Genomic DNA, 11,624 nt, shown 5'->3' with positions numbered 1-11,624 from the left:
AAACAAACACTATAAACATTCAAGGCTCTTTAGTACAAACATTTGGTAGCACTGTCAAGGAACGGAGACTGTAGAGATGTCTAAATTTTTCGTTTATCCGATTATCGAGTCGTAAGGCCATTTATAAATGTTCGATTCATTCGAATAATTGTCTTTCAGTATTCGATTAATTGAGCGAATATTTATTTCTTGTAATCAAAACGAACAGACATTTATTAAAAAAGATTATGATGTCATATTTTAAAAAGTCACATTAAATATAATTTTCAAATAAACATGGTGCAGAATAATGTTTTTTTATGAAATGGTATTTCAGTATATTGATAAATTTACTATTTCATGGTTTTTTGCGGGCGATTGAAAAAAGAGCACATAATGAAAATGATCCACAATATTTTTATTGCACCAACATACAATTTTTTTTGTTCAAAATTATCTGGTCTTCGAATGTTGTTGAAATAGCAGATTTGTTTGAAAATTTCTGCTTGATCCCTATAACTACTACAAAAGAAGTATATTTATAGAATCATTGACCACTAGTATGGTATATTTTCCTTGGCACTCTGAATTTGAATACTACCATTTAGTACGGGAGCTTAGACTATCTGCTTCAATTCCGACTTTTTACTCCTGCAGATGCTGAATTATTCTTCCCAGTCTCCTCTGCCACCAGGGAATTACTTTTATGCTTCAACCGTGAATGGTTTAGCATATTCGATGAATTTCGTCAAAAAACCATGAAAGTTACTTACTGGTTACTTAATGAATATCCAAGTAGGTTTTCAGTATCTACCAAAACAACGCTCCAAAGCACTCAGAACGCAACCGAAAATCGGAACCGAATAGGTGGGCTGGCGGCGTCGGCAGCAACCGCTGCGGATCAAAATGTCACCCTTTAGTTTTTCATCGAAGAACGCAGCTTTCACTGTTGAAAAATACCTTCTCCACGTCTGGCTTGAATTGCGCTGCACTTTGACGCCACTTCTAGCCCGGAAACAATGCTCGATTTCAAAAAACTGATTGATCAATCGGAAAAAGTCACAAATAAATTATTCACGATTCAGTCATTTATCAGTCATCCTGCTAACGACCGGATGGCAGCGGCAGTGAGACATTCCAAATGGTATTTCCCAGGGCTGAGTGTTTAGTTTAGTTTTTCAAATTGGCAAAAGTTTTCCAAAAGCGCTCAAGACTAAGGACGAAAGAGCCGAGAATACCCGAATAATTCAAAACATTATCACCATTATACCAATAAATCCGAATACACTTCTAAAGTCACAGAAGCTTTCTTCCAGCAAAAACTATGAAAATCAATTCGCAATCATTCAATTCAATCTCCACATAAAGATACGAAAACCGACGCGGTACCTCCTATTTAATATTTCTTTACTGTTTTAGTCATGTTCTCCTTATTCGATTCCTTGACCTTCTGAAACCCAATTTTTTTATTTGCGTGAAATAACTATAGTAGATCATATTTTTGATGAGAAAATCGAAAAACATAACGGCAATTTTTTAAAGTCACGGATTATTTATTTATACCACAAAACCAGTAATTCGCCTTGAGGCGGGGTTGGGTATCTGATAGAAAAGAATCATTTTTCTTTTGAACTGCTCGTGGTAGTTATTCCTTATGATGGAAAGCATAAAAACAATTCTGGTTTGGCTGATTTCCGATGTGCATCTCGGATTTTTGCAAGTCCTCTTTCCGGAGTATCTGGAAAATGATCCATTCTATTATTCCTCCCATAGCCTATGCCATTGATAGATAAGAAGTATTATCGAAAATACCTTCGATATCAAGAAACGCACATAATACAGTTTTTTTAGACGGAATATATTTTTTCAATTTTTATCACAAGCCTGTGTAACGCTGTGACCGTGGATTTGCCTGATTGGTAGCCAAACTGGTATTTAGATGAAGATCCAAATGATCACTGTCTTTATGTATTGAATAGTACTTTCTCCATAGTTTTCAACAGTATTGATGATAAACTTGTTGGTTTGGATGCTTTTGGGAGCGATTCATCACGTTTGCCAGCTTTTGGAATGAAGACAACTTTAACGAGTTTCCATGTGAATGGATGTGCTCTAGTATCAGAACTTTAACATCTCGATTAGAGATGGAATTAGGTATGATTCTTCTTTTAAATCAGGGCTGGAAAAATTCCATGTGCACCTGAGGATTTGTATGGTTGAAAGAATTGACCAGAAATGACCAAATGTAGATCCCGGGAAGTGAGTCTTCAGCAATGAGTCTAATACTTCTGAGGGAGATGTTGTGAACGAACTGTTGTCCTTTTTAAGGGAACCTGTCACATTCGAGTGGTCTTTGCAAGAGTCTTACTCAGTCTTGCAACGATTGGGGTATATTCAATGCTTTCGCAGTTATTTACCCAGTATTTTCATTTGGATCATCTTTGTTCTCTGTTATATTCGGTTAGGGCGCTCCTGCATTGAGACCAATCCGAAATAATTTCAGCTCTACTGAACCGTTCCCATTCAAAAATAATGTGTCTATGATCCGACAAAGACGCCTCTCCCGAAACGTGCCAGTTGTATATTTTATCAGAAATTACCGGACTACACAGTGTTAGGTCCATGTTCTTTGAAGAAAGAAATTCTAATAGACATTCACTTCGACTGTTTATGTCAGAACTTCCCCACAAAATGTGATGAGCGTTAGCATCACAGCCGGTCATGAAATCTTTGTTGATTTTTCTGCAGTAATTTACGAACGCCGCAACCTCTTGGGGATGTGCCTCAGGTACTTCGCCAGGAAAATAAGCCGACGCAAATATTATGTCAGATCTTCCCTTGGTAGTTGGTATATCAACTCTGATCGCCACGATGTCCCATTTAATGAACTCTGTTGTAGGAAAGCATTTAATATTTGCATTTGCTAAGACTGCACTTCTTGGAGAGTTATCGTAGAATAACTTGCATGAACCTGTTTAAATACTAAGTATTCTTCCTTTGTGGCTCTTGAATTAGAGCTAAATCCATAGCGTCTTTGATAAACCTAGAAAGCACACTCGACGCTGCTTAAGCGTGATGAAGGTTTATTTGCTGTTAGTGTTCTGCATTAGTTTTGACCGTTCGTTTGGAACATTTGGGAAAGTTTCTAAACCTATTGCGGTAGCCGCTGGGTCGGAACCGCTTGGTCTAGGAACTTCCAGATTGTCAAGCTTCACGGATCTAGGAGATTCACCGCGTAGAATCTTCTCTTTATCAAAATCCTATCAAAATGTTATTTTTATCAAAATCAAAATAACATCTCTTTGAACTACGAATTTGGCGCCACTAGTTCCAGAAGACCTCAGATTTTCAAGGTTATTAGAGTTCAGAGATTCCGGCCGCTGCCGGAACCCGAAAGTTATTTGTTAGAGTTATTCATAAAGGTCCCACGAGTTGCGCGGTAAAGAAATTACACTGCATCAGTGACGCGCTTAATGCGGTACCCTGGTACTCCGTAGGCTCCGTTAGTGGCAAGGTATTTAATTAACCCCCCGACCATTCATACCTCGGCACGGGTCGCGTGACACCTTGGTTTAGGGGTATATTCATTACTTTCTTTGTGTAATAACCATGGATAACATCTATTACAACCATCCTCCTTAGGGGCTTTGAACCCACTGTTCTGGTTCTCAATTCTTTGCAGTGCTTCCACCGAACAAAATTGCACCACTGTGTGCGATACCTATCCTCTCTTTTTCCATTCTATTGAGCGAAACAGCTGTGTCTGACATCATCAATGAGAAAGACTGCTTTTTGCTAGCTAGAGCGAGACTGCGACTTGAATAATGGTTACCATGGTTTGTATTATAGAGGGTTTAAAGGCCAATTTGAAACTAAACCAAACTAAGCATTGAGAAGGACCATTTGGAAAACCTCGCTGTCCTTCGGTCGCTAGCGAGAGGACTGATTTGTCGTGAATGTTGTGAAATCGTGAATAGCTTGTTTATACTCAATAAATTGAAAACGGGCGGAGCTAGAATTGAAATGTTTTCTCTATCCACATTGTCCGTAGAACGAAAGCTGCATTTGCGCTCTTTCTATTTCATAAAAACTTGCCCTGTTTTCTGATTCGGTACCGACACTGAAAGACGTAGTCCAATTCAATAAAATTAAATAGTTAATTCTAATGTTTTCGTTACACACCCGAGGACCGCAGGTTGAGTATATCTGAACTAGAAGAATTTTTTTTCAAAGTGGGGATTTATCTATGGGGCGACAAATAGAATGTTGCATCATTCATGGTCTGGTTTTAACACCTACAAATTCCCGGATGCATTCAAACACAACAGCTCGTTAGCGATAACTTCTCAAACATTGATCAACCGATATAAACAAAATTCAAATCTCGCTTTAAGTAGAAAATTTAATTTAGCTATTCATATTTTAAACGCGAAAGCGAACAAGACTTCTTAAATAAATTTAAATTTAGTAGACTTCATATACACATTTCTTTTCTATGGACACAAGTAGGAAATATCCTTCGAAAACCACTTAGTTTAAAAATTTACAAATTCGAAAATTCGTATATATATATATATTTTTAACGTCGACTCTAAGCGTTGTGTTCCCCCGCTGGACATGCAAAATTGACGAATCATAAAATATTGCATTCATACGAGCCTCTTTCACAACATGAAAGCTGGAAAGTACGGGAACACACCTAATGATTGTGTTCAGTTTTCAAAGTTTCACTACTCATTACTCATTAAATAGGTCTTTTCCTCATGATTTCATAAAACTTATGAAAATTTTTTAGCTCCATACAAACACACCCAATCAAGATTGAAGTTTTCGATAAGCAAACGAACAGAGATCGTACATGTCATGTGTGAATTATTTTTCGTTTGATCTGTGATTGTTTTTTCACTTACAACCTAAGTGGAATAATTATTTTATGTGGACTTCTGCTCTTGACTTATGTGTAGGTTCAAATCAAACTGTATCTCTTGCAATACATGTGAAGGCGTACCCTATCTGACGACGAATAATTGTCGTTCGATTACATAACAAATAATTACAAAAAAGTTGGGTAAATCTAAGGATTCCATAGGAGCAACAAAACATATTGAAACAGCTGTAAACATAATATAATAACAGAAAACAGTAGAGTAGCGCGTAGCATTAGAAACAAACAAACGAAACAGCACACGTTTTTAATTCTTCGTAGATTGTAATTTTACCTGGTTCTGAATGTAGGTGTTTGTAGTGAGAAGTTTTTCAATGACAAATTGATGCGTGAGCATCAAGTAGAAGTATATATAGAAGTATATATATATATATATATATATATATATATATATAATAAAGGAGTTATCCAATATTTTTTTCTTGATACTTGGTTAGGTAAACGATCACACTATTTAACTAGCTCTTTACTAGCTGGAAGGAAACAGGAAATCTTTTAGAATAAAATATGAAGATCTCATTTTAAGGGCAAAATAATGCTAATAACCTCTAAGCTGTATTTCATCGATAATAGAAATTGTAAATTAATAATTTAAACATTTCCCCACATGTGGAAAAAATTTCGGAAAACAAATAGGAGGATATCGTCTTACTCGATATAAGGCTAGCCGATAAGAAAACAATAAAATACATTAAAGAAAGTGTCTTTTAAAGGGGTAGATGTGCAGACACACACGCAAAAAAAAAATGTCACTCGCACATTCTTTCAGAGTGCACACATACATACATTCGTAATACTTTTGGTTGTAAAAAAATGTGAGCATAAATTATACAAACAGTTGTAAATAGCGTTAAAAGCAAAAAGAAGAAAACATGATCATGTGTCTTAAAATTTAGTAGCAACATCAAACGAAATAACAAAAACAAAAAAACGCAAAAATATCGATGTGTCAAAGAACAAACCGAATTGTGTATTTTCTTGCTTGTATTAACGAAAATGATTGAGCCATTATGAGTAATGAACATTCTCAATCGCTTTTATGCTGTATGAAACATTTAATGGTTTTTTCCTAATTTCAAATTATTTCTGATGTGTTTCCAAGATCAGTTTTCGTAATAAATAAAAAATCGATCATCGGATATATTGTGGTGAAATTTTGAACAAAAGTATATGGTTTTTTCAAATTCAATTTACCGGAGAGGAACGCCAGCATATTGAGCTTTCACGATTTTTTTTCGAAATCATTAAACCATAGAGTCCTTTTGTTTCTAATAGTTATCTATGAACATAAAAAGCTATCTAATATCTTCAGAAAAGAAGATAAAACTGAAATATACCTCTATTTAGTAAAGTCGAAATGGGAATCCGGAAAAACACTACACTAAACATTGTTCTCTATAGTAACAGAGAAAATATATATACATTGATTGAAGAAGAGTTATTTATGATATACCCAATTCAGTGAGTAAACCGAGCGCGCGGTGTGAAACTCACACCCATTTTTACTGAAAACACACAGCATCCATGAAAACACAAACCGTCGTAAAAGCCAGAAACAGCTAATGTAATTTTAAAAGTGTATATTCATAAGTAAACACACATTCTAGGAAATTTTTCTTTGGAATACACCCGTTACGAGACATTCAAACAACATCGGATGGAATCTAATCTCTATTAACCTACTTTTACAAATCTACGCTAGCATTAGTTATTGAAAATAATTCACACTGTTGTATTGTGCTTGTTGAACTGAAACAACTAGCAGCAGTAAAACAGACAGCTTATCGAAACTTTAATTTTGTTTTGGTAAACATAATAGAAGAACATTTAAACACCTAAACATAAAAATATCCTTTTTTAGGAAACAGGAAAATCAGAAAATGAGTAGATTAATTAAAACATAAGAATCCATATTTAAAATTCAATATACATATATACACAGATTAAAAATAAATTATATATACACACATAACACATACACGTACATCTATGTATTGAAAGAAAGGCATAAAAGATGATGTGCAAATTTGCAAGTTTTTAACATAACTATGTATGGAATAATATTACCGACAAAACATACATACAATTTTAAGACGTTACGAAACGGAAACGCGGCGGCTAAGTTATCGAACATCACACAACTAACTACAGCACAATGGAGAGAGAGAGAAAAAGAGGTTTGGTTTTCCACGTAGAAGTTATTGGGTTCATTTTTGAAGCATTCAACAATGTTTAATGGATTCTCAAAATTGTATGAAAAAAATTGTTAAAACAATAAATCAATATCTTCGCGTGCGAGAAAACACTAGCCGTGGAATGCAAATCAGAAACATTTGGTTTTGTTGCTCGGACTCCTGGGTTAGTCGCAAGGAAAAATATTTTGAAAAATACAGAAAAAAATGAGACAAATATTGCTATGTGTACGTTGTCTATCAAATAGAAATGGAAAGAAAACCACGTAGCAACATTTCCATATGACCACAGATTTATTCGATATCAGTGAGTCATGCTTTTTTCTACAGGGTGTTCAATAAGTTCGAATACACTTTAAAAATGTGTTGGAAAAAGGAAAAAAAAATATTCTTTTCTGGATCAATTTTTGAGTTTCATAAATTGGTCCATAGTGCTCACTTTATGTTCGCTCTGCTTGGCCAGCATGTACGACCATACATAAAAGCCCAGAGGACCCAAAGAGGCCCAAAGACGTAATGATCCTTCTCGTAGAGGTCCCTAAGTGCCGGGGCTACAACCTTCTCCAGAACCTCGTTCTTATAGTACGTCGAATTAGGGATTTGTACATGGTACACTTCGTACGGGGTCGGAGTTTGTTGGACCTTAAGGATTTGCGGAGCCCATATTAGGCACGACTTCCACTGACTATGCGTCTTCGAATTTCACGGTTGCTGTTGTTGTTAGTTGTTATCAACGGGCCTAGATAGACAAATTCCCCTACCACCTCAAGCTCGTCGTCCCTGATCAAAACACTACTACCAAGAAGAACTCTGTTGCGATCAGTCCCTTCTGCTAGCATAAATTGACCAGACGCAGTCCCGCATTTCAACAAATGTCCCGCGTAAGATTCCGTCCCGCGAAACGTCCCGCATTTGGCAAAAGAAACGAAAATGTCCCGCGATATCAATATATTTCAATATCAGGACCTTCTTCGAGAACTTGATGTAAATGATATATTCGACGTCATCGCTTACCTGGGGAAACGTAAAGTACCCGGTCCCCTGCCATTCGTTGGATTGTAGCATCAAGTACGTCTCGTCTTTCCTTCATTATGAGTACGAAAATAAGTTTTTCACTTCTTCCGTCGGAAAGAAGTTTTTCACCAGCACCTCAAGCTACTCCTTCTGGGTGATTGTCTGCTGCTCAGATACTGCCGGTCTCGTCTGACGCTTCCGCATAAAAATGTCCATGTTGGCCAGATTCTTCTCTACCGTTTGGACGGTTGCTTCGATCTCCCGGCTTAAGGAGCGGCAATATTGTAAATACCAGATCGGCTATATCTGGCGGACACGGAGTGTCTCAGGATGTCCAACTCCTTCACTGTGGGGTGGAGCTTGCAGTATGGAAAAACCATCCAGTTGCTTGACAGTGCTGCTGCTGCGAATCAACGTCCTTGAATCATTTTTGTTGTAGACTTAATAAACGTAAGATTTAATGAAAATTTGTTCCTATAAATTATCTTTCATCGCCATCCGAAATTAGTCCATTTTTTTGAATGCATACGTTAACATTAAAATCGATGAAAAATGAATTGGAATTTTCGAGCATTCCATTCGGTAATTTGAAGAAAATTGTAGAATTTGAATCGTGCTTGCCAGGCGTAAATGCTCTGATTGAGCAAGTGATTTTCGGGTGATTTTCTTTTGTAGGCACCATTCAGGATTGTGATGGCACGATTACCCCGTCCTTCCATTCCTCCAGTAGCTGGTATGTGTCCCAGATCCTGACTATCAACCGGTGCATACACTCTACAAGTTTTCCCGGACTTCTTTTGGAGAGCTCCGCTATGAGGCCATCCTTACCAGCTGCTTTGTGGTTCTTTAGCTGATTAATGGCCTCCTTAACTATAACGTATTATCTAACGCCCACAGTGATCTTTGAGCTCGAAGAGCTATATTCACAAAATGATTCACTGGATGACTGTGACTAAGATTATCATATCCTTCATTAGTGTGGTGGTTTTAAACTACACAAACGCCAGTTCAGAAAATGCTCATCTGGCATGCTTATCAATAAATGGAGCAATGGCCAGCGCATCCTCCAAAGCTCTGTTTTCTATACTTTCTACCCTCGCACCCATATGTGCTCTCAAGCTTGAACGTGTGAAACGTTTTAAGGCGGAAATTTCAAGGGACATCTACAAACCCTAAAAGATTTTCAACTAAACATTTTAGTAATCTTGAATAAATACTGGATGTAAAATAAGATTTATTTCAGTATTGTCTTCAACTAGAGGACTATCAACACTAAGGAAATCGAAACTATTCATAAGATAACAAAATTGATAGGCGATGATTATCGTTTCTGGAATTTTTAGGCTGAAAGTTCGAAGCACTTACTGTGTAACACTGCATTGACACAGTAGATGTTGCAAAGGTTCAGCATCAAAATTGATTTAGCAAGAACAGAATTAATACTTTATAAAGGAAATCAATCACGCTATTGTCATCAATCCTGATAAAACACTTGCTGGAGAGCACGTGTGTAAATTCAATGTGCAAGAATTGCTAGAATCAAAGATGGCGACTGTACAGTGACGAGAGAAATTGTGATTCGAAGAAAAAACAATAATCTGAAATTCATCGTTAAAGCACATCGTTCATACGACTCTCTCCATGTTCTTCTTCAATAGCACTAACGTTCCCAACGTTCGCCTTATCATCGTAGTATTACTTGCATCGTTTTTAGTAGTACTTGGTTGAGATTTCTATGCCAAGCAACACGCCTTGAATGTGTTCTAAGTGACTAGCTCTGGAACATGTGTGACTATAATGCAAGTCAAAAGGGTCTCTTAGAAGAAAAATCCCCTAGCTGTTCTGAAGGGACAAGACGGATATTGCACAAACATTAATCAACGAGATCTCGCTAAAGGTAATTTATTTATTATGAACATCATTCTATATGATCAGGACAACGACATTCTACGATGTCGTGAGATGTCTCAACAATTTATGATCAACATATGCCATAAAATATCAACATATTTTAGTATGGTTAGTCGACAAAATCGATAGGCCAAGGGATATCGATAATGTAATTTCCTTAGAAATTCCAGATCTGACAACTGATCAACTACTAACGCGTATTCTGAAGTCCAATCGAGTTAGAATTATCCGAACGGACTGCAATTTTGCATTCTGTAATCCGTTCGACTCAAAACCAATCGAGTTGTGCAAATGTGCCAACCATGTCATACAATTCGACATAGCCGACATTGAGCTCCGTGTTCCATTTATGTAAACCAAAAATGGTTATGAATTTTACGAAAATTTTAAATGAAAAATTAACTCAACACATCAAATGTGTTCTATATAAAAAGAGAATACCTTCTCTGCAAGTGAAGAAAATCTTAAACGAAAATCGTGTCTGGTGATGACTTTATATTATAAATAAAGTTTTGGTGGGAATGCAAGAAAATTCATGAAAAAGGTGAGTTAGGGTTAGACTGTGTCTTATATGTATTCAAAAAACATCGACAAGACATCATTTTAAATTAATCATTGTTAAAATCAATTTGAATTTGTTTTTGCGGGTCTGCCAATCTGAAATTGCTCCACAAATACGGATGAATCATTTTGTCGTTTGTTTTGTGGCAAGGCAAGGTCACCACACTTACATAGAACGATTGAATTTGAGAGGAACGGATTTAAGAATGCAAAAGATGATTTCGATCGAATCGTGAAGTCGAGTTTCAAACCAATCTGATTCTGGGATACGGGTGACTGTTCGATATTGTTACCACAAACATGGTTTATGCGTGGATCTGAAACTTTTAACGCCTTGCATGGCGGATGTAATAAGTGCAGGGCGTTTACCTAAAGATTACACCAACGACACGATCCCAAGCGAACCCAGATGTCCAATATATCAACGAAGAAATTCTACCAATGGCAGACAATCATCCATAGAAATCAACAATGCAGATAATGAATCTGACAATCGTTGGGCAGTATCATATTCGCCTCAGCTGAGAAAAACACTCAATGTTCATATTAATCTGGAGTTCTGCAATTCGATGTAAAACATTAAATACATTTGCAAGTCCGTGAATATGGATAAAATATGTCTGTATTCTAAATCCAGAATACCAATGTGAATGAAAACGACAAAAAAAAACGCTACAAAATAGGCAGGTACATCAGCTCCATTGAAGTTGTCTGACGTATCGTTGTTCCCATTTCATTATGATTTCATTATCACAGTTATAAATCTAACCGTCTATCTTGAAAACGACAAGCGCGTATTTTCCACCGAGACAACAATCGAACGAAATTGATGTCGATTTTCTTCATTTCATTTTTCTAAAATATATTTTTTCACCTTACGTTTAACTTTTAAGAGATCAAACATATCAGTTACATTAATGGAATACAATGAATCAAGAAACATTGTACACATTTTCGTTCAAATCTTTTCATTCGTCCTGTTTTTTTTATCTCATTAATTTTATAGATAGTTGAAACATTCA

Source organism: Toxorhynchites rutilus, chromosome 1, assembly GCF_029784135.1.
Source record: "Toxorhynchites rutilus septentrionalis strain SRP chromosome 1, ASM2978413v1, whole genome shotgun sequence".
NCBI classification, from domain to species: Eukaryota; Metazoa; Arthropoda; class Insecta; order Diptera; family Culicidae; genus Toxorhynchites; species Toxorhynchites rutilus.
Note: the sequence above shows the minus strand (reverse complement) of the source record.